Genomic DNA, 19,589 nt, shown 5'->3' on the forward strand with positions numbered 1-19,589 from the left:
GTTGGAAGGGGCCGTACAGACCTTCCAGTCCAATCCCCTGCCCAATGCAGGATGAGCCTAAAGTATCCCTGACAAATATTCATCCAGCCTCTTCTTGAAAACTGCCAGTGAAGGGGAGCTCACCACCTCCCTAGGCAGCTGAGTCCACCTTTGAACTACTCTTGACTGTGAAAAAGTTTTTCCTAATATCCAGCTAGTACTTTTCTGCATGTAATTTAAGCCCATTGCTTCGGGTCCTATCCTCTGCTGCCAACTGGAACAGCTCCTTGCCCTCCTCCAAATGACAGCCTTTCAAATATTTAAAGAGAGCAATCGTGTCCCCCCTCAATCTCCTCCAAACTAAACATTCCCAGGACCCTCAGCCTTTCCTCGTAGGGCTCAGTCTCCAGACCCCTGATCATTCTCGTCACTCTCTTCTGCGCCCTCTCAATTTTGTCCACATCATTTTGTAGTGAAGCCTCCAGAACTTCGTACAGTACTCCAGGTGTGGCCTGACCAAGGCAGTATAGAGAGGGACTATGACCTCCTGCAATTTCGATGCAATGGCCCTTTTGATACAACCCAAGACTGAGTTTGCCATTTTTGCCACCGCATCACACTGACTGCTCATATTTAGTTTACAGTCCACTCTTACTCCAAGATCTCTTTCACATACACTACTGGCCAGAAGTGTATCCCTCATCCTGTATTTGTGCTTCCCATTTTGGTGGCCCAGATGTAATACTGTGCACTTGTCTTTGTTGAATTGCATCCTGTTCACAACCGCCCACTTCTCCAGAGTATTCAGGTCTTGTTGAATTTTAACTCTATCTTCTTGGGTGTTTGCCACTCCTCCCAATTTGGTATCATCAGCAAATATAATGAGTAGTACGTTTACCCCCTTCATCCAGATCATTGAGAAAAATATTGAAAAGTACCGGGCCCAAAACCAAGCCCTGTGGCACCCCACTGGACACCTCCCTCCAATCTGATGGAACGCCATTGACCAGCACTCTTTGGGTGCAGTCCTCTAACCAGTTCCCTATCCACCCAACTGTCCTACAGTCCAGTCCGCAGTCTTCCAGTTTACCCATTAGAATGGCATGGGGAACCTTATCAAAAGCTTTACTGAAATCCAGATAAACCACGTCGACAGAGTTCCCATGATCCAGTAAGGATACATGTGTTCTACCTCTGGCTAGTGGTTTTGTTGGCAGGTCCCTTGTGGCAAGTAGTGGAGGATGCAGAGCTTTGGGATTCCTCTCAATGCCGTGGCATCAAGGCATGCTTGGTTGGCATGGGGAGGCCAGTGCTAGGACCAGAGCCTTGGGATTTGAGGCCTCCCCGACAGCTCGTTGGCGCCTGCTGACTTGGAAGCAGTGTTGCCAATCTCCAGATGGGGCCTGGAGTTCTCTTGGAATGGCAACTGCTCTCCAGGCTCCCGAGATCAGTTTCCCTGTAGGAAATGGCAGCTTTGGAGGTGAACTCTATGGCATTATACCCGGGGCTTTTTTTCAGCTGGAACGCGGGGGAATGGAGTTCCGGAACCTTTTGAAAATGGTCACATGGCTGGTGGCCCCGCCCCCTGATCTCCAGACAGAGGGGAGTTGAGATTGCCGGCGTGGAGGGCAATCTAAACTCCCCTCTGTCTGGAGATCAGGGGGCGGGGCCACCAGCCATGTGACCATTTTCTCCGAGGGCAACCCACTGAGTTTCCCCCCTAGAAAAAAAGCCCTGATTATACCCCTGGCGAGTCCCCTCCTCAGGCTCTGTCCCCAAATCGCCTGGAATTCCCCAACTCAGAATTAACAGCCCTACCTGGAAGGCATATGAAAAGTTCCCAGGTCAAGGCTTGGGGTCTGGCTTTTCTTCCTCCAGTTCCTATTTCAGTGGGGCAGAACGATGGTGTTGAGTGAGCCCCCCTCCCAAAATTAAGTCCTGCATTTTTAAAAAATGCAATACTTTTCAAAGCATTTTCACAGTCCTCTTGGCAATCTTTCTAAGAATCTTGCAAGGCAGCCTGATGACGATTACCCTACATTGCAGGTGGGTGTTTTGAGCATGAGTGTGGGGCCATGTGAGTGTGGAGGGATTGGATCCTGGGGCGTCCCGATTTACACACCAGTTCTCAGCTGTGTTCCTTCTCGTTCCAGAATCCCTCAGTGAAGCATGCAAGAGGGAATTGTATTGTCCCTCTTGGCTGGTCAGCTCTCTCCCCGTGCAGCTCGCACCCTCTTTCCCTCCCAGCTTACTACCCTGACAGATTGACCAGCCCTGATGGCTTCCCTCCACATCTCCCAATTTGGGGTGGCGTTTGCGGTGCTGATGGGGGGGAATTGACGGTGTCGCCTTGGCAACGGGAGCTGGTCAGCATCTTACTGACCTGCAAGACCCATCAGAGACCTTTCTGCTGCCAGGGTCAAAAAGGTCAATTGATTGTATTCAAATAGAAAAGGTCATTGCAAAACTTGGATCGATTCGCATATGTGTGTGTGCGTGCGTGTGCGTTTGTGTGCTTGCGTGCATGGGGAGGGGTTCTGAGGGAAAAGAGGAAGAGGAATCCAGCCAGCGTGGTCAGAGGAAATGGGGTCCTTAGTCTGATCAGAATGATCCAAAGGGAGTGGAGGACGGAGCCTGCATGTTTCTAAAAGAGGCAGTTCTGGCAAGGGCGATTTTTTCCTCATCTCTGCGTGACGAGCTTCTAGTCGGTGCCTCTCAGCTAAATAGAACCCCCATGGTTAGAGGCAGTCACACCCTGGGACAGCCTGAGGAAGCCTGTTGTTTTTATGCCTCTTTGGAGGCACTGCTGGAAGTAGGGTTCTGGAAAAGTGGGGTCTATTCCAGCAAGGTCCTCAACTGTCACTTGCCAAAATTACCTTCTTTGGCAGACAAGAATTAAAGTTGCGGGCCTCTCCCCTCCATGAACTGTTCCTCTAGCCTCCCTAAAGTTTGAAGCAGAGCTCATTTTGAGGGAGAACGCACAGGAATGCAGTTCCAGTAGGTCCCCAAAGAGGTCACATGTCAGGTGGCCCCTCCCACCTGACTCTCGGCCATTTTGGACCCGTTACGGCCTGGATTGGGGCCAAAACAGCCCGGATCGGGCCTCTGACAGGTGATGTATCGCTCTCCCGCTCATCAGTGGCCTGATCCTGACAATTTGGGGCCCTTTTTCAGCCATTTTGGGCCCAATTTTGGCCCTGAATGGCCAGGATTGGGTCCAAAACAGCCAGAATAGGTGATGTCAGGGGGTGTGGCATATGCAAATCAGTTATACTAATGACACACTTCCAATGATGGCAAGAGGCGTGACATATGCTAATGAGTTATTCTAATGAGCTCCTCCAGCTCTTTTTCTACGAAATGACCCTTGGTTTGAAGTATTCCAAGAATGTCTCCTGACTGGCCACCCCTCTCAGCCCCAGCTCCTCAGCTGTATGCTGAGGATAACAATGACTTTGTTCATCGCTCTGAGTGGGGCGCTAATCTGTCTAGAAGAGCAGTATATGAGAGCAGTTATTATGGTTGTTGCTGTTGTTATTTACAACAACCCTGCAAGGCAGCTATTATTCCTGTATTTCTGCTCCCTGAGAGAAAGAAAAAAGAGGGAGATTTGACCAAGGTTGTTAGTGAATTTGTGGCAAAGGCAAGATTTTTAATCAAGGATTTTCTGGTCCATGAAGCAGCTTTGCTATTATTTTTCATAATCAGTGGCTTGGGGAAAAAGGGTGTTTGGTGAGTTTAATCATTCTTGATACACGTGTATTGTGTTCAAAGTCCTGATGACACCCTTGTCTCTTGAGACCTGGGCTTCGATGAATGAGTCCCAAGGTCCTTTCAGCGTGGGCACCACTAAGTCCAACACAGCAAAAACATTTTCTCAAACCAGATGGGACATTGTAGGCCCACCCTCCAGCTGAATGTCCCCAGTACCAGATCTTCCATTTTGTACATGGAGCCTTGGTTCTGAGAAATCTTGGGAAACAGTGTGGATAGGCCTTGACAAACCTGCCTCCTGTGGCAAGTTGTTCCATAGGTTGTGTGCCAAAATGCATTTTAAAAAACAACCATATTGTGCTGACCCTATCCTCCTATTAGGGAGATTCCTGGTTTTGCTTCTTGTCCACAAGCTTGATCCTTGGATGGATTCCTTGCCTCAACGCATGCGCATCCTGGCATGCATTGATTTTCCCCGAGTAAATGAGTTTGTATGGATCATCACAGCAGGGACTCTGTGGCTGTCCATTGGGCAGGGCAGAGAACACACAGAGAGGCTGGCTGGGTGGGGGTGGGTGAGGGGTAAGCAGAGAGAGGCAGTGGGGGGGGGGAGTGAATGCCGAATGGTGAAGATCAATGCACAGTGTGTGAAATGAATTAATAGAAATCACAGAAGGTAGGACGCAAAAGCTAGGAGTGATGCTCTTTGAGGTTCAGTTGTGGATGGCCCCTCATTGAAGTCCGCCTGGGGCAAATGATGATTGCATCCCCACCTGATTGATGCTGAGCCCCGGGCTCTCTTTCGGGTACCTGCACCACATGATAAGCAGTGTATCATAGTGGTTAAAGTATCACATGGGTGGGAGAACCCAGGTTCAAATCCCTACAGCGAAGATGCTCACGGGATGATCTGGGACCAGTCATAATCTTCAGGCTTAAACTGGGATAATCACGAAGAAGGCCCCTCTGATCACTTGCAGAGTGCTGACACACTTCTGAGGAGGATGGCCTAGTTTAAAATATTCTTGGCTTCTTGAGACGAGAGGTTTGTTGGGTTGGCCCTCTTCACCTGTAGCCCGATGAGATAGATATCGGGAAGAAGCATGTTTAGGACATGATTCAGGTGGTAACGGATGGACACTGGCTCAGCCTGTTGTGAAAGGAGGGCGCCTCAACAACACCTCCAAGCGAAATGCCGTATCTCTTCTGAGCATGGACAGATGACCAGATTTTCTCTGCTCATCATTCTTTGGTTCAAAATTCACTTCGTTTCAGCCCTGGAACCTATCTGTTCAAGGTGAGGGGGAAAAGGCAGAATGCATCGATTGTGTGTGTGTGTGATGCTAGGGATGTTAAGAGCATGATGGCTGACAGCAGGGGCCCTCAATATTTATGAGCTTGTGGGCACCTTTGGAATTTTCACACAGGGTAGTTGGTGTGACCACAAAATGGCCGCCATGGGAGGCAGAGCCAACCACAAAATGGCTGCTGCAGAAGGCAGAGCCAAACCTACAGGTAGTCCCAGTGTACTTATGATATAAGAATTTAAGAATTTAAATAAATACACTGGGTAAGAGGAATGAGTGTGTGTGTGTGTGTGAGAGACAGAGAGAGAGCGCAACACTGCAATGGCAGCTGCCAACAACTTTAACTTATTCTGCTCCACAAATCAGATCTCTAATGGCCAATCACAGCAGGAGCCCCACCCACTTTCTAAAAACAGTAGGTGGGTGCCAGGAAATGTGTTGATGGGGGGGTCATAGTGCCCATGGGTACCATATTGGGGACGCCTGGTTTAGAGAGGTAATGATTGCTTTATACCTAATGGTTTATGGCCAGGAGACTGAAGGGCAGTTTAAAAACGTCAAAGCTCAATCAGTACAATTTTTAAATTGTCTCTGGCTCCATCTCAGTGTCCCAAATTTGGTTTGGAATAACACAGCACAGCTCTGACAAAATATGAAGTGGTGTGTTGGTTGTTGAGCATACACAGATTGCTGTTCCCCCAACTTCTGAGCCACTTTACTCCAAGGTCTAGGACACTTGGAGCAAATGCTACCCCAGTGCTTTGATCTTTAGGCTGCCAGTTCTACTGCAGAGGAGGGAAACTGTTTATCTGCTTAAAGTTGCCCTACTGTTTTTCTCCCCATTTTCAGTGTGGATTAGAAGGGGGTCAGAACAGTTGATGGAAAAAATTATCAGAGTTTCTGTTCTTCCAACAGCTTCTAAAGGATGCTCTTGGGGAGCTAGTTTGGGGCATCTCTTGTCTACCAATTGTGTTTCTTTTCTACCTGCTCAACCTGTACATCTGCAAGTAACAGTTAAGCATTTGGTCCCTTCGTGGAGCAAATGGACCAAGACCTCTGGACTTCCCAAGATTCAGACAAATTGGAAGATAGAAGAGAGCATTGAACAGCCCTTTGTTGGTCTCAACCCAGTCCTTTTGAGCCCACAACTGGTGGGCAGGGAGGCTAAGGCGAGAAAGGGGAGTTGGCTGAGTTAAGCCGTCCCTTTAAGAGAGAAATATTCGGCACTGGCCCTGCTGAGCTATTGATTGGTGCTATGGTAACGTATATTAGATTATGTATAGCTGGAAATGTGTGGTGGGTTGGGAGGGTTGTTTGGGAAAGCAGCCGGGTTCTTGGAAAGTGGTTCCCTGCAGAGGGTCTTGGGGGTTGGAAAGGGTCTGTGGCCTCTCCTGGAGAGGAAGTTCTGGAGATGGGCAGGAAGAAAATAGAGAGGGAAAGAGAGAAAGGGGGGGAAGTGAGAGAGTGAAGGAGAAAAGGGAAGGAGAAGGAAGGAGAGAGATAGGGAGAAAAGAGGAAAGAAGTGACAGCCAACAGAGGGCTGGTGATGGAACACCCCTCTTTTAGAATGAAAAAAGAGAAACCATGGAAGAGAATTGAAAAGAGCAGAAAGTAAAAACTAAAGGAAAAGAGAGCAAAGACATCAAAGGAGGCAGGAAGAGAGCTCAGCTGCTTGGATTCTCTAGGGAACCTGATAAGTTTTGATGCATCTGACGAAGAGAACTGTGATTCTCGAAAGCTTATGCTACAGCAAAGTTGGTTAGCCTTAAAGGTGCTACTGGACTCTTTTCGATTTTGCTACTACAGACTAACACGGCTAACTCCTCTGGAAGTTTTGGAAGAGGGTTGTAAAGGAATGAATGAATGAGTCTCATGTTGGAGGCTTGGCTGGCCTGCCTCCCCTGGACAAGCCATTTTCCTCTCATGTTCCCTCCCTTCCTCCCTCCCTTAGAGCTAGGTGGCCCATTCCCCTTCCACAGCACCTCAGTGGTAATGGAGAAAGGGCATTTGGGGTCTGGGAAGGAAGCGATTCGGCGGGGAATTGCCAGACAACCTCCCCCCTGGATGGCAGACAACCTTCCCCAACCCCTGGTTGGGGTCAGGGAAGTATTTTGTGCCTCAACGTGAGGTGCTTGGTCAGTTGTGATGAAAGAGAGAGTGCGAGCCAGTTACATGAGCCACCCAGATTGTCTCCGGGCAGTGAATGGCATTTTAAGGACTAGCTATAAGCAACTCTGATAGAGCCCTGATGCTGTTGTGCAAGAAAGAAAGAAAGAAAGAAAGAAAGAAAGAAAGAAAGAAAGAAAGAAAGAAAGAAAGAAAGAAAGAAAGAAAGAAAGAAAGAAAGAAAGAAAGAAAGAAAGAAAGAAAGAAAGAAAGAAAGAAAGAAAGAAAGAAAGAAAGAAAGAAAGAAAAAGCAGCTCTGGGTGTAGGAAATTTAAAAGATCTGAACTGGAGGAAGATGGTCTCTGAGTTTTCTGTCATTTCTCCCCTTTATTTTTCTTACTTCTATAGAGCTAGAAGGGCCTTCTAGGCTACACAGGGAATCCCAAACCAAATCCCTGATATCTGAAACAGACTTAGGAACAACGGTACGTGAGCTTGGGAATGGCCCAAGCGACATCTTTACATGTCGCCACGCTTTCCTTCAGAGTGATCTCCACATATGTACATCATTAAGAAACGATCCCCTCCTCTCCTGGGTTCAAGGGGGCAAGCAATCGATGCATTCAAAAACCATTTGTTTAAATAAATAAATAAATAAAACAACAGCAACAAATTTGTCCACACAATAACACTGTAAAGGCTGCCACTTCTAAAAGCCATTTAAAAGGACCATGTTGGGAAACTTAAGTAACCGGAACCAGTGGCTCTCAGCCTGCCCTCCCAGAGAACAGGAACCAATCTTCAAAAAGATCTATATTGTGCCTAGAAAGTCCAAAGTTGCCAGGTAGAAGGCACAGCTGGGGGGGAATGGCTCAGAAGACCCAGGAAAGCAAGTGCATGGACCCAGGGAGAGGAGATGGGAAGTTCTGACGGGGCAGCCCTAAATTTATGGACTTTAGTGGGCTTAGAAGGGTGTAACTCTGTTTAGGATTACACTGAGACTCTAGCAAGGGGCTCTTTTGCCTTAGTCTTCTCCCTAGTTCTTCTCCCCCCTTTAATTAACCTATAGATAACCTGGGGTACGGCAATAATGCAAATATATTCAATGTACAATATATTGTCGAAGGCTTTCACGGCCGGACAATGATGGTTGTTGTGGATTTTCCGGGCTGTATCTCTCACTGAGAGATCCCTGTCTTTCGGTGCTACACCTCTGAAGATGCCAGTCACAGCTGCTGGCGAAACGTCAGGAACTTCAATGCCAAGACCACGGCAATACAGCTCGGAAAATCCACAGCAACCATATTCAATGTAAAATATATGTTGTTAAATGCACATATGACATCTATTACAATTACGGATCCAATAAAGATATCTTTCACTCCTAGATGGAACCCAGCCGGATTGATCTGATGGACGAGGCAAGCAAATGTTCTGTTTTGGTCAGTGGCCAGTGAGAAAGCTCACAAACACAGCAAAAAGGGAATATTCTGGGAATTCAGAGAGGTAGACTGCCTCTGAATGTTGGGGAGGGGGGGTTAGTTCAATCGGTAAAGCCATAGTTTTGTTTGAGCCATTAAAATGCCCTAGCGTGCTATTCAAGCCCACACAAAAGCTTCTAAAATAATTGGAACTCTCCTCCCGCCCGCATCCAAACAGGGATGGTGTGTTTTATTTTCCAGACTGGAAGATATTGAAACTGGTTTTGACCTTTTCACAATATTTCCCTATTTAGAAATAAAAGGTTCCATTTGGGGGTGCAGGGCAATAGTTGGGGTCCTCGCCCTCTTTACAGGACAATCTTCACTACCTCACATTTACGCTCGTTGTCATGGCTGCATGCCCCCCCTTCCTCTCCTTCGCGCAATGCAACATGCTAGCTGAGAAGATCAATACATTTTTATGTTACATTAAAAGGAGGGGGGAAGGGGGTGCATTTAGCAACAGACCAATTGCTGATAATTGCTTCCAAATATCTTGCCTCAGTAGAACTGTGTGTGTGTGTATGTGCAAAGGCCTTTGTCTCTTGACCAATCCCCAGTGCACAGTTGCACATGAATACATAGCCCACGAAAACATCATGTGCGCAATTGCACATGAAAGCATTCATTCACTCTCCATTCCCGGGCCATCTCTGTCTCCTAAGGCACGCTGGCCCAGAGACTGCATTGCTTTCTCCTGCTTTCTGTTCCTCAACCCTCCACAATATGTGCACTCACACAAACTTCTCATCCCATCCATCCACACCAGCACCATTTTCTGGTGCTCCCTTGAGTATTGACTTGTCTTTCGTTCAGAGAGCAGATGAGAGAGAAGGGGAGAGAGAGAGAGAGGGAGAGGGTACAGTGAGGCAAATGTACCCCCATTGTATTCAAGGTCAAAGCCTTGCTTTTTCCTGCAGAAATCTTGAAGCTGAGAGTGGGGGCGTAATGGGAAGGAAAGTGCTCCTTTGAAAGCCACTCGCCAAGAACACATAATCCGGTCGGTTCCTGGGAAGATGCAAAGCTGGCCCTTTTAGTTCTCCCACCGTAAGCCTCAATTAGTGCCAGGACGACTTTGGGGCCCAGGGCTCTGGATGTTGGGCACCAAGTCCAATGCCAGGACAAAGCCCAAGAAGACACCAGAGCTAGGAGCATGCTCCCACCTCAGCACCCCCTGCAGGCAGAACAGGGAACTGCTGGGTCCAAGACTGGCCCCTGGGACTGGCCAGCAGTATGAAGCTTCTGGATTGACATAACGACAGAGCCCCTCAATTGCTCCCTTTACCTGATAAGAACCTTCTGTTTGGTTGTTGTGGGTTTTCCCGGGCTGTATTGCCGTGGTCTTGGCATTGTAGTTCCTGACGTTTCGCCAGCAGCTGTGGCTGGCATCTTCAGAGGTGTAGCACTTTTGGTGAAGATGCCAGCCACAGCTGCTGGTGAAACGTCAGGAACTACAATGCCAAGACCACGGCAATACAGCCCAGAAAACCCACAACAACCATCGTTCTCCGGCCATGAAAGCCTTCGACAATACAACCTTCTGTTTGTTGCTCCAGGTTGTGATCTCAAAAAGAGTCCAGTAGCACCTTTAAGACTAACCAATTTTATTGTAGCATAAGCTTTCGAGAATCAAGTTCTCTTCGTCAGATGCATGGTACATATGTTTATGTACCTTGCATCTGACGAAGAGAACTTGATTCTCGAAAGCTTATGCTACAATAAAATTGGTTAGTCTTAAAAGGTGCTACTGGACTCTTTTTGATTTTGCTACTACAGACTAACACGGCTAACTCCTCTGGATCTTTGACCAGGTTGTGATCTGATTCTTTCTTTCTTTCTTTCTTTCTTTCTTTCTTTCTTTCTTTCTTTCTTTCTTTCTTTCTTTCTTTCTTTCTTTCTTTCTTTCTTTCTTTCTTTCTTTCTTTCTTTCTTTCTTTCTTTCTTTCTTTCTTTCTTTCTTTCTTGGTGATAACTAAAAGGGGGAGTGACCTCAATTGGCAAACCTGCTGATTTTTCTGCACTTCCGTTTGATAGCTCGTCTGTCTCTTCAAAGGCTAAACACTTCTGGCTTTGACTAAGACAATGGCTACAGATTGCATGGTCAGTCTGAGGATTTTCGAAGCAAGGGAAGGTTTCTGGGGCAAAACCCTCATCAAAAAGTGTGTGTGCTGTAGTTCCAAAGGAGAACCCATTAGATTATCATGATTCTAGGAAGGAAGGAAGGAAAATTACTGAACAGGAAAGAAAGGATGACAAATAGCAGGAGATGGAAGGAAGAGTGGTAGAGGAAAGAAGGAAAGAAGAAAGGAAGAAACATGGCAGAACAGGAAAGAGGAAGAAAAACAGAAATAAGAGGGGGAGGGAGGGAGGGAGGAAGGAAGGAAGGAAAAACAGACTTGGAACGAAGGAAGGAAGAAAAAGGGCTGGACAGAAAAGAGGAAGGGGTGACAATAATGGAGAACCAGAAAGAAGATGGAAGGAAAGAAACATGTTTTCTTTCTTCCCATCTATTTCTTGCAAAGAGCAAGCTTTGCTGCTTCTGCACCGATATGAGGTTCCCAGCGCATAACCCTCCCCTCCCCAAAGGTGTCCAGCTGCACATGGGAATACACCGACTCTCCGATCGAAAGCTAGTTTTTTCAGAAAGCAAGCCATCTTCTGGAAAGACCCTTTGGCCGTCTGAAGAGAGAGGAGGAGGAGGAGGAGGGTGAGCCGGGAACAAGATGGAAGGTGTGGAAATGATGAAGAAATCACTAAGATGAGAAGTGTATGATGAATGCGAGGGGGGAGGGGGGCTCTCGCCGGCTGGCGCGTCTCCTGTACGAGGCTGGAAACGATCTTCTATCAAGCGCGGCCGATCGATTCACCCTGGGCGCTGGGACTCCTTCAGATCTATTTAAAGGATCTGTCTGCCCGGCTCTGAAAAGAGAGTAGCTGCTAATAACGCTTCTCTCCTCCGCACCTCCCAGCTCATATGCAGCTCGCCGCTTGGGGCAATATGTGGGGGGTGGTCAAGAATCGACCCAGAGTTGCTCGTTCTGCAGCAAGAGCCCGGCTGGATCTGACCGAGAGGCCATCCCGTCCGGCACCCTCTTTCCAAACTGGCCCTCCAAATGCCCTTGGGAGGCCCCCAGGCAAGGGCGTCCAGCCACCCCTGTCATAGTTCCTATTGACATCCGGAGGTAGACTGCTTCAGAACACGGAGGCTCTATTCAGTACTTGTACTAAGAATGTGCTCTGACCTGGATAGGCCAGGCAAGCCCTATCTCATCGCGTCTCAGAAGCTACACAGGGTCAGGCGTAGCTAGTAACTGGAAGAGAGACCTCCAACAAAAACCAGGGTTGCAGAGGCAGGTAATGGCAAACCACCGCTGTCAGTCTCTTGCTGTGAAAACACCACCAGGGGTCGCCATAAGTCAGCTATGACTTGACAGCCCTCTCCACCACTAACAGTGGCCGTTTTCACACTGCTTACCGGCCACGGAACATCGCGCCGAGCTCCCGGAACGACAGCGTCTTCCTGGCGTGATTTGGTTCTCGCGCGAAATCACGCCAGGAAGACGCTGTCGTTCCGGGAGCTCGGCACGATGTTCCATGGCCGGTAAGCAGTGTGAAAACGGCCAATGTAAAGGACGCTATGCTGGACTATGCCAAAGGATGCGCTAGTCCTCTGTTCTGTGGGGATCGGCCAAAGCGGCTGTTTTCATTCCCTTTTGGTCCCTTAGGTTTGTTTCCCCCAATGAAGTCAAAACGTTCAAACAGAACCAGGAAGCTTGGGAAGTTTGCTCTCACCCTCAGTTGTGTTCCTGATCAAGTAGCCAGCCAGATAGCTCTGAGGAACCCACAGGCCACTCTTTGTTGCTTGCCTCTGCATCTGGTATTCAAAAGTATACTGTCCCAGTTTGTGGAGGATCTATTTGAGCTGCTTTAGAAACATTGAGTGAAAAAGAGGCATATCAAAAATAAATTTTTTAGCCCAGCTAACAGCCATGAGAGACTTTTCCTCCATGGATCTGTCTAAGCAGACCCCATGTGAGATGCTGTAGCATAATGGTTAAGTGGTTTGGCTGCAAATTAGCGCTCTACTGGTTCGAATCCCACTACTGCCATGAGCTCAGCAGGTGGCCATGGGTAAGCCACTCCTCTCAGCCCTGGCTCCCCAGCTGTATTGTGGGGATAATAATAACACTAACTTGTTCACCACTCTGGGTGAGGCACTAATCTGTCTAAGAAGAGTGGTATATAATTGCAGTTGTTGTTATTGTTATTATTATTATTATTAAAACTTGTGGGTTGGGAATCCACAAAGCATTCCTGTGGCATCTCTGCTGATATTTTAGGCTTCAAAGTGGTTTATGCTGTAGCACAATGATTAAGTGGTTGGGTTGCATATCAACGTTCTGCTGGTTCGACTCTCACTATTGCCATGAGCTGTGCAGCTGGCCTTGGGTGAGCCACTCCTCTCGGCCCAGCTCCCTAGCTGTATTGTGGGGATAATAACAACACTGACTTTGTTCACTGCTCTGAGTGGGGCACTCATCTGTCTCAAAGAGTGGTATATAGGCACAGTTATCGTCATCATCGTCATTATTTATTTCTTTGGGGGGGACAACAACAGCAGACAAGTGACTTTGTTATTTCTCGGCAGTGGGGTATAATGGATCATTAGCGACTTTTGCAGAATCATAATTTGCCCTCAGAGGAGTTTGCCTGTTTGGCCTCTGCCTGATTCACAGCTCTGTTCTTGACTCCTTCCACTGAAGCTGCAAAGGATTTTATCCTCATCTTCCCATTGGGTGTGTTTCCAACATTCAGATACTCCCAAAGCAGAAGAACCAGGTGTAGAGGTGATCTCCATATCAGAAGCTACTGTTTGCATCTACTCCTCCCTCCCCTCTCCACCTATATATCTGACCAGTTTCTTCTTGCCCTCCATGCATCTGACGAAGAGAACTGTGTTTCTCGAAAGCTTATGCTACAATAAAGTTGGTTAGTCTTAAAGGTGCTACTGGACTCTTTTTGATTTTGCTACTACAGACTAACATGGCTAACTCCTCTGCATCTATGCTCTACCACTGAAGCTCATTGAGTGAGCTTCGGCCAGTCATACAGTCTCAGCCTAACCCACCTCACAGGGTGGTTGTAAGGATAAAATGGAGGAGAGGAGAGCGATGTAAGCTATTTTGGGTCCCCACTGGGTTATAAGTAAAATGAATGATCGAATGAATAAAAGCTGCACTGTTATCTGCCCTCAAGGGAAGCAGAGCTCAGAGGAATGACTCGTGCAGATACACAGGAGATTGGCACCTCTGGCTGTGGGTATTTATTTAGGCCATCACACCCTCTCCGTCTGGCTTACAAACCTACGATAATAAAAGTGTCAATGCCGAGTAGACAATTTAAAAAAAACCCTCTGTTGACAGGCGGAACGATAAGCAAAAGAATTTAAAAGTCCAAGAGCTGTGTTGTTGAAAGTCAGGAATGATAAGATCAGTGTAAACAGGGGCTGAAGCTGGGGCAGCTCCTGGCGTCCGTGGGAGACGCTCCTTCAGGAATGAGTAGACCTTCTGGATATGAGGTGGGAAAATCATCCCGTAACCAGTGAGCAGTAGCCGAGAAAGCATTGCAACCACGGGCAGCTAGCTGGGCCGGGTGGGCTTGCAGAGGAGGGTGCCCCTGCTGGTTCATGCCATTAAGACAGGGGCACCCGCTTTTTAAGAGAGGGGCCTTTTTGCAATTTAATTCGGAAAGAAAAAAGTCTTCTTCTGCTAAATCTGGTGTTTCTAGGTAGACTGCCATTTGGAGACAAGTGACTGTCGCATACTTTGTCTCTTTTTGTATTTTAGGTGACCGTTTTAAATCCCTGCTTTTTGGCTGCTGTCTTTGTGCATCTATCAGCATGATGTAGGTTAGCTCTCAGTTTTGTCCTCATCTGAACAGGCTCTCCTGCAGGTGCCCCCCTGCACATGGGTGAAATCAACAGCAGCCCGTACATGGACTTCCTCTGTGGTGGCCCCTACCCTGTGGAACAGCCTGAGGAGGTCAGGGGAGTCCCCCACACTCCTGGCTTTCTGCAAATGGTGCAAAACCAAATTATTCAAGAAGGCTTTTTACTCAGATAGGAGGGCTGTATTGTAGGGAGGGGATCTCAAATGCTTTGCTAATGAGTTAGGGACCATAGACTTCACCACTATGTTGCCTTATGTACTATCTGTTGCTTTAAATATGTGCTACCTGTGCTTCATGTTGTCTAAGGTCAGTTTATTATTATTATTATTATTATTATTATTATTATTAGTAGTAGTAGTAGTAGTAGTAGTAGTAGTAGTAGTAAATAATTCATTTAATAATTATTATTTATCCTAGAATTGCTTATGTTCTGTTTTAGCATTTCTTCAACTCTGTATTGGATTCTTGCTAATGTTTTGTCTTTGTAAACTTGTATTTATTTACTCTATGGCATTGTTATGGAAATGTCCTTGGTATTGACTGTACTAATCTCACACTGTGCAATCCGCCTTGAGTCTCAGAAAGGCGGACTATAAATGACATAAATAATCATAAATAATAATAATAATACATATATACAGACATACATGTTTTGTGAAGGAAATGAAGAAACAGGAAATGGAGTGGAAAGTTTAAAAAATCACAGGTTTGATTTGCACTATGGAAAAGTTGAAATTGAACTCGGGGTTATCAGGCTGAAACAGTGGGGAGAAGTTCTCCATTGTTTCTGGGATTATTTTTTTCAGGTTCAAAGCAACCTAGCCCCATACAGAGCAGGGAGAGTGCCCGGTTGGATTTATGAGGGGTAGGGCCTAATGCCTTAAAAATACTGATTCTGGGTAAGATCAGTCTGTTAGGAGTTGTCAGATGGCTTATCCCACTGTGATGAGACAAGCAATATGAATCAAGCTAAAGTGTTCTACATCAACTGCAGTCTCTGAGTTGACTTCGAGGGAAGTCCTATGTAGAGTGCATTATAGTAGTCTAGTCTTGATGTTACTATGGCATGGATTCTGGAGGAATCTGGAAGAATCTACCTGCCAAAGCCAGGCATGTGGTAGAGTGGTTAGATCAGGGCTGGTTGGGTGCCATTTGTCCATGAAGCTCACAGGGTGACTTTGGGCCGTTTGCTGTCTCTCAGCCAAATCTACCTCACAGGGTTGTGGTGAGGATGAAATAGGGGACAGCTGTAAAAAGATACATTCATAGAGGACAGCTCTATCAGTGGCAACTGGCCCCGGTGACTAAAGGAAACTCCACATTCAGAGGCAGTGAGCCCCTGAACCCCACTGCCAGGAGGCAGCGTCAGGCGAAGGCCTCAGCCTCTATGCCTTACCGTTGAGCATCCAGGGTACTGGGCTGGCCGCTGTGTGAGGTAGGATTCTGGACTGGATGGACCACTGGTCGGATCCCACAGGGCTCTTCCTATCTTATAAGGAAGGAAGAGCCACATATGCTGCCTGAAGGAAGGAGGAAGAGGATAAAAAAATAAGAGATGAATGCTAGTTTGGCATAGTGATTAAGAGCTGCAGGACTCTACTCTGGAGAACCGGATTTGATTCCCCGCTCCTCCACTTGACGCCATCTGGGTGGTCTTGGGTCAGTCACAGCTTCTTGGAGCTCTCTTAGCTCCACCCACCTAGGGTTGCCAAGTCCAGGTTGGGAAATTCTTGGAGATTTTGGGGGTGGAGCCTGATGAGGGTGGAGTTTGGGGAGGGGAGGGGCCTCAGTGGGGTATAATTCCATACAGTCCACCCTTCAAGGCAGCCATTTTCTCCAGGGGAACTGATCTCTGTGGCCTGGAGATCAGCTGTAATTCTGGGAGAGCTCCAGCTATCACCTGGAGGCTGGCAAGCCTACACCCACCTCACAGGGTGATTGTGGTGAGGATATTCCTACTATGTAAAAGGGAAGCTGTACTGGGGACAATCCACTTTTTATCCCCGCACAGACACACTCTGGCCTGTGTGAGGATAAAGAGTCGTTGCCAACACAGCCTGCTTAGGAGGGAGAAGGGAGGCCCAGTGTGCCCCTCCCAAGGCTCCGCAGCGGCTGCGGGAAGGCCCGGCCTGGCCCGGCCGGTAGGGAGGGCCGCGCTCCTGCCTTCTTTGTCGCTGCAGCAGCATCCTTGGGGTCTCTGGAGGATTGCGTCGCCGCAGCTGCTGAGGCACCAGGGAGGCCTGCCACACCTGCTTGGCGCGATGGGCCCTGGAGGGCTGCTGCACTCCACACCGGCCTGATTTCCATCCACTTGAGGCCGAATTGGCCTGGTGCAGAGTGCAGGAATGCTGCTGGGGCGGTGCCTGTCCTCACAAGGCCCCGCTAGAGCCTGATTTATTGTTAAACACAGTGGGCTTTGTTACTAGTAATAACATACTTTGTAAACCGCTCTGAGTGGCTGTTAAGTTGTCCTGAAGTGCGGTGTATGAATCAAATGTTGTTGTTGTTGTTGTTGTTATTATTATATTGGATTGGATGGACCCTGGCAAATAGTAGATAGCAGGGCAATTTTTTCCTGAGATCAGCGTGATGGTAGTCAGGGCTTTTTTTCTGGGAAAAGAGGTGGTGGAACTCAGTGGGTTGCCCTCGGAGAAAATGGTCACATGGCTGGTGGCCCCGCCCCCTGATCTCCAGACAGAGGGGAGTTTAGATTGCCCTCTATGCCGGTGGAGCGGCACGGAGGGCAATCTCAACTCCCCTCTGTCTGGAGATCAGGGGGCGGGGCCACCAGCCATGTGACCATTTTCAAGAGGTTCCGGAACTCCGTTCCACCACGTTCCAGCTGAAAAAAAGCCCTGATGGTAGTCATCTTAAAACTCTGAAGAACTCATTCCAGGAGGCTCAGAGAAGCTTCCGTGTCCCAGACGGGGCTTTCAGCAACAACAGGCCTCATTTGCAAAGCATGTTGCCTCTTAGCGCCCCCCCCAACCCTCTGAACTACATACTCAGCTCTCCTCTCTCCACACTCTTTCTTACATCCGACCCCCCCCCCCCTAGCTCTCAATCCTCTAATTAATGGTATCGCCAAGTGTTTGAAAGCCTCCCCAGCCCACCCCTCGAGAAGGGTTTGCTGTAACAACCATTTCCCCCCTCCCCAGATCTGAGCTATTTTCCCGTCACGTTCATTAAGACTCAGTGCGTGGAGTGCCAGAAGAGATGAAAGGTAGACATTGCTACACCTTGGAACGGGATAAAAGGGCCCTTTTTATTCCTAACGAACCTTTTGAAAGCAAAAAATGCAGATGGATGCTCTCGCCTTGAGCTCGCTTGCCTTTAATCTTATTACACTCCTTTTCTTCTTCGCCGGGGCTCTTAATCCGCCCCCCTCCCCGCCCCAGTCCAGTCAAGATGGATGTTTCGCTTGGGGTTGTTGTCTGAAAAATTGTCAGGGTGAAGCAGCCCTGAAGCGCTCGTGCTTCTCCAAGGCTGGTGTCTGGTTTCCAACTGGCACCATCCACATACAGATCACGGCAAAGGGCAGAGGACTAGAAACTTGCTTGGGTCAAAAGGCCCAAGATTCTCAGGATGCTGAATTTGGCACCCCATCCGAATGGTGCTTGTCCCCATATTGATCTGCCTAGTCACTGAGGACTTCATTAAATGGTGTTCTCTGTGTGTTCCCCTCCCTTTTTAAATTGTGGTTAGTGTCCATAAGAAAGGGGGCCTTCTTAGTAGCAATGAATGACACAGCTTTCTTCTGGTTTGGTCCCTGTTGGCATTCTGCCAGATGCTGGTTTCTTTTCAGGGGGCCTTTGGATTGTGACAGGTGATGCCAAAGTTGGCTTTTTGTTTTGATGGGCCACTGGAAACCTGGTGTCCATTATACTGTAGCCCCCACTCACCTGCAATTTCAGATTCCTTGCCTCCAATTGCATCTCCTTTCTTCCTTTCCAGTTGCACCTCTGTGGTCTTGCACCCCTCTGATCTACACAGATGCCGCCAGGCTGAACAGGAGAAAGAACAAATGATGGTCAGGAGGACCCCTGAGCTGAAGGGCAGGAGTGATTGGTATTCTCTTATGCAGGGCTTTTTTTCAGCTGGAACGCGGTGGAACGGAGTTCCGGAACCTCTTGAAAATGGTCACATGGCTGGTGGCCCCGCCCCCTGATCTCCAGACAGAGGGGAGTTGAGATTGCCCTCTGTCTGGAGATCAGGGGGCGGGGCCACCAGCCATGTGACCATTTTCTTGAGGGCAACCCACTGAGTTCCACCACCTCTTTTCCCAGGAAAAAAGCCCTGCTCTTATGCCCTGGCATCTTTTTCTGCTTCCAGGCATCTCTTCCAATTGGAAACAAGATATCAGTCCAGCGTCTCCAGTCTGGGGACCTCTGTGGGTGCCAAATGATGTTGACACCTGAGCAAGGAGATGTAGTGTTTGGTGTAGTGGTTTTGTGTAGTTTGGTGTAGTAGTTAAGAGCGGCAGGACTCTAATATGGAGAGCCAGGTTTGATTCCCCACTCCTCTGCTTGAAGCCAGCTGGGTGTCCTTGGGTCAGTCGCAGCTCTCTCAGAGCTCTCTCAGCCCCAGGCACCTCACAGGGTGAGTGTTGTAAGGATGATACTTTGTAAACTGCTCTGAGTATGGCATTAAGTTGTCCTGAAGGGTGGTATATAAATCGAATGTTGTTGTTGTTGCTGCTGCTGCTCTTATTATACACTTGGCTACTGGGGAGACTTGGCATGCTGGCGGATTGTCCTTTGAAAAGGATCGTTGCTGGTTTTTACCCAGAACTTGGGGTGTTTTCCACGTTCTCCTGCTGATATTTTCAACCTGAAAATCTTCATTTTGATTTCACTTCTGGCAGGTGCGACCCCAACATGTGATTATTTTAGTGCCAATTTTCTGTTTCCTCTTCCTCATACAATGTACACATTGTTTGTCAATAAGTCAGTGCCATCCAGTTACGCATATAAATTAGGTGCATTCCCATATGAATGCAGTATATGCCGTGTATTAAAATGGTATTGTATGTGTACAAAAGACAAAATAAATC

This window comes from Eublepharis macularius, chromosome 5, assembly GCF_028583425.1.
Source record: "Eublepharis macularius isolate TG4126 chromosome 5, MPM_Emac_v1.0, whole genome shotgun sequence".
Classification (NCBI taxonomy): Eukaryota; Metazoa; Chordata; class Lepidosauria; order Squamata; family Eublepharidae; genus Eublepharis; species Eublepharis macularius.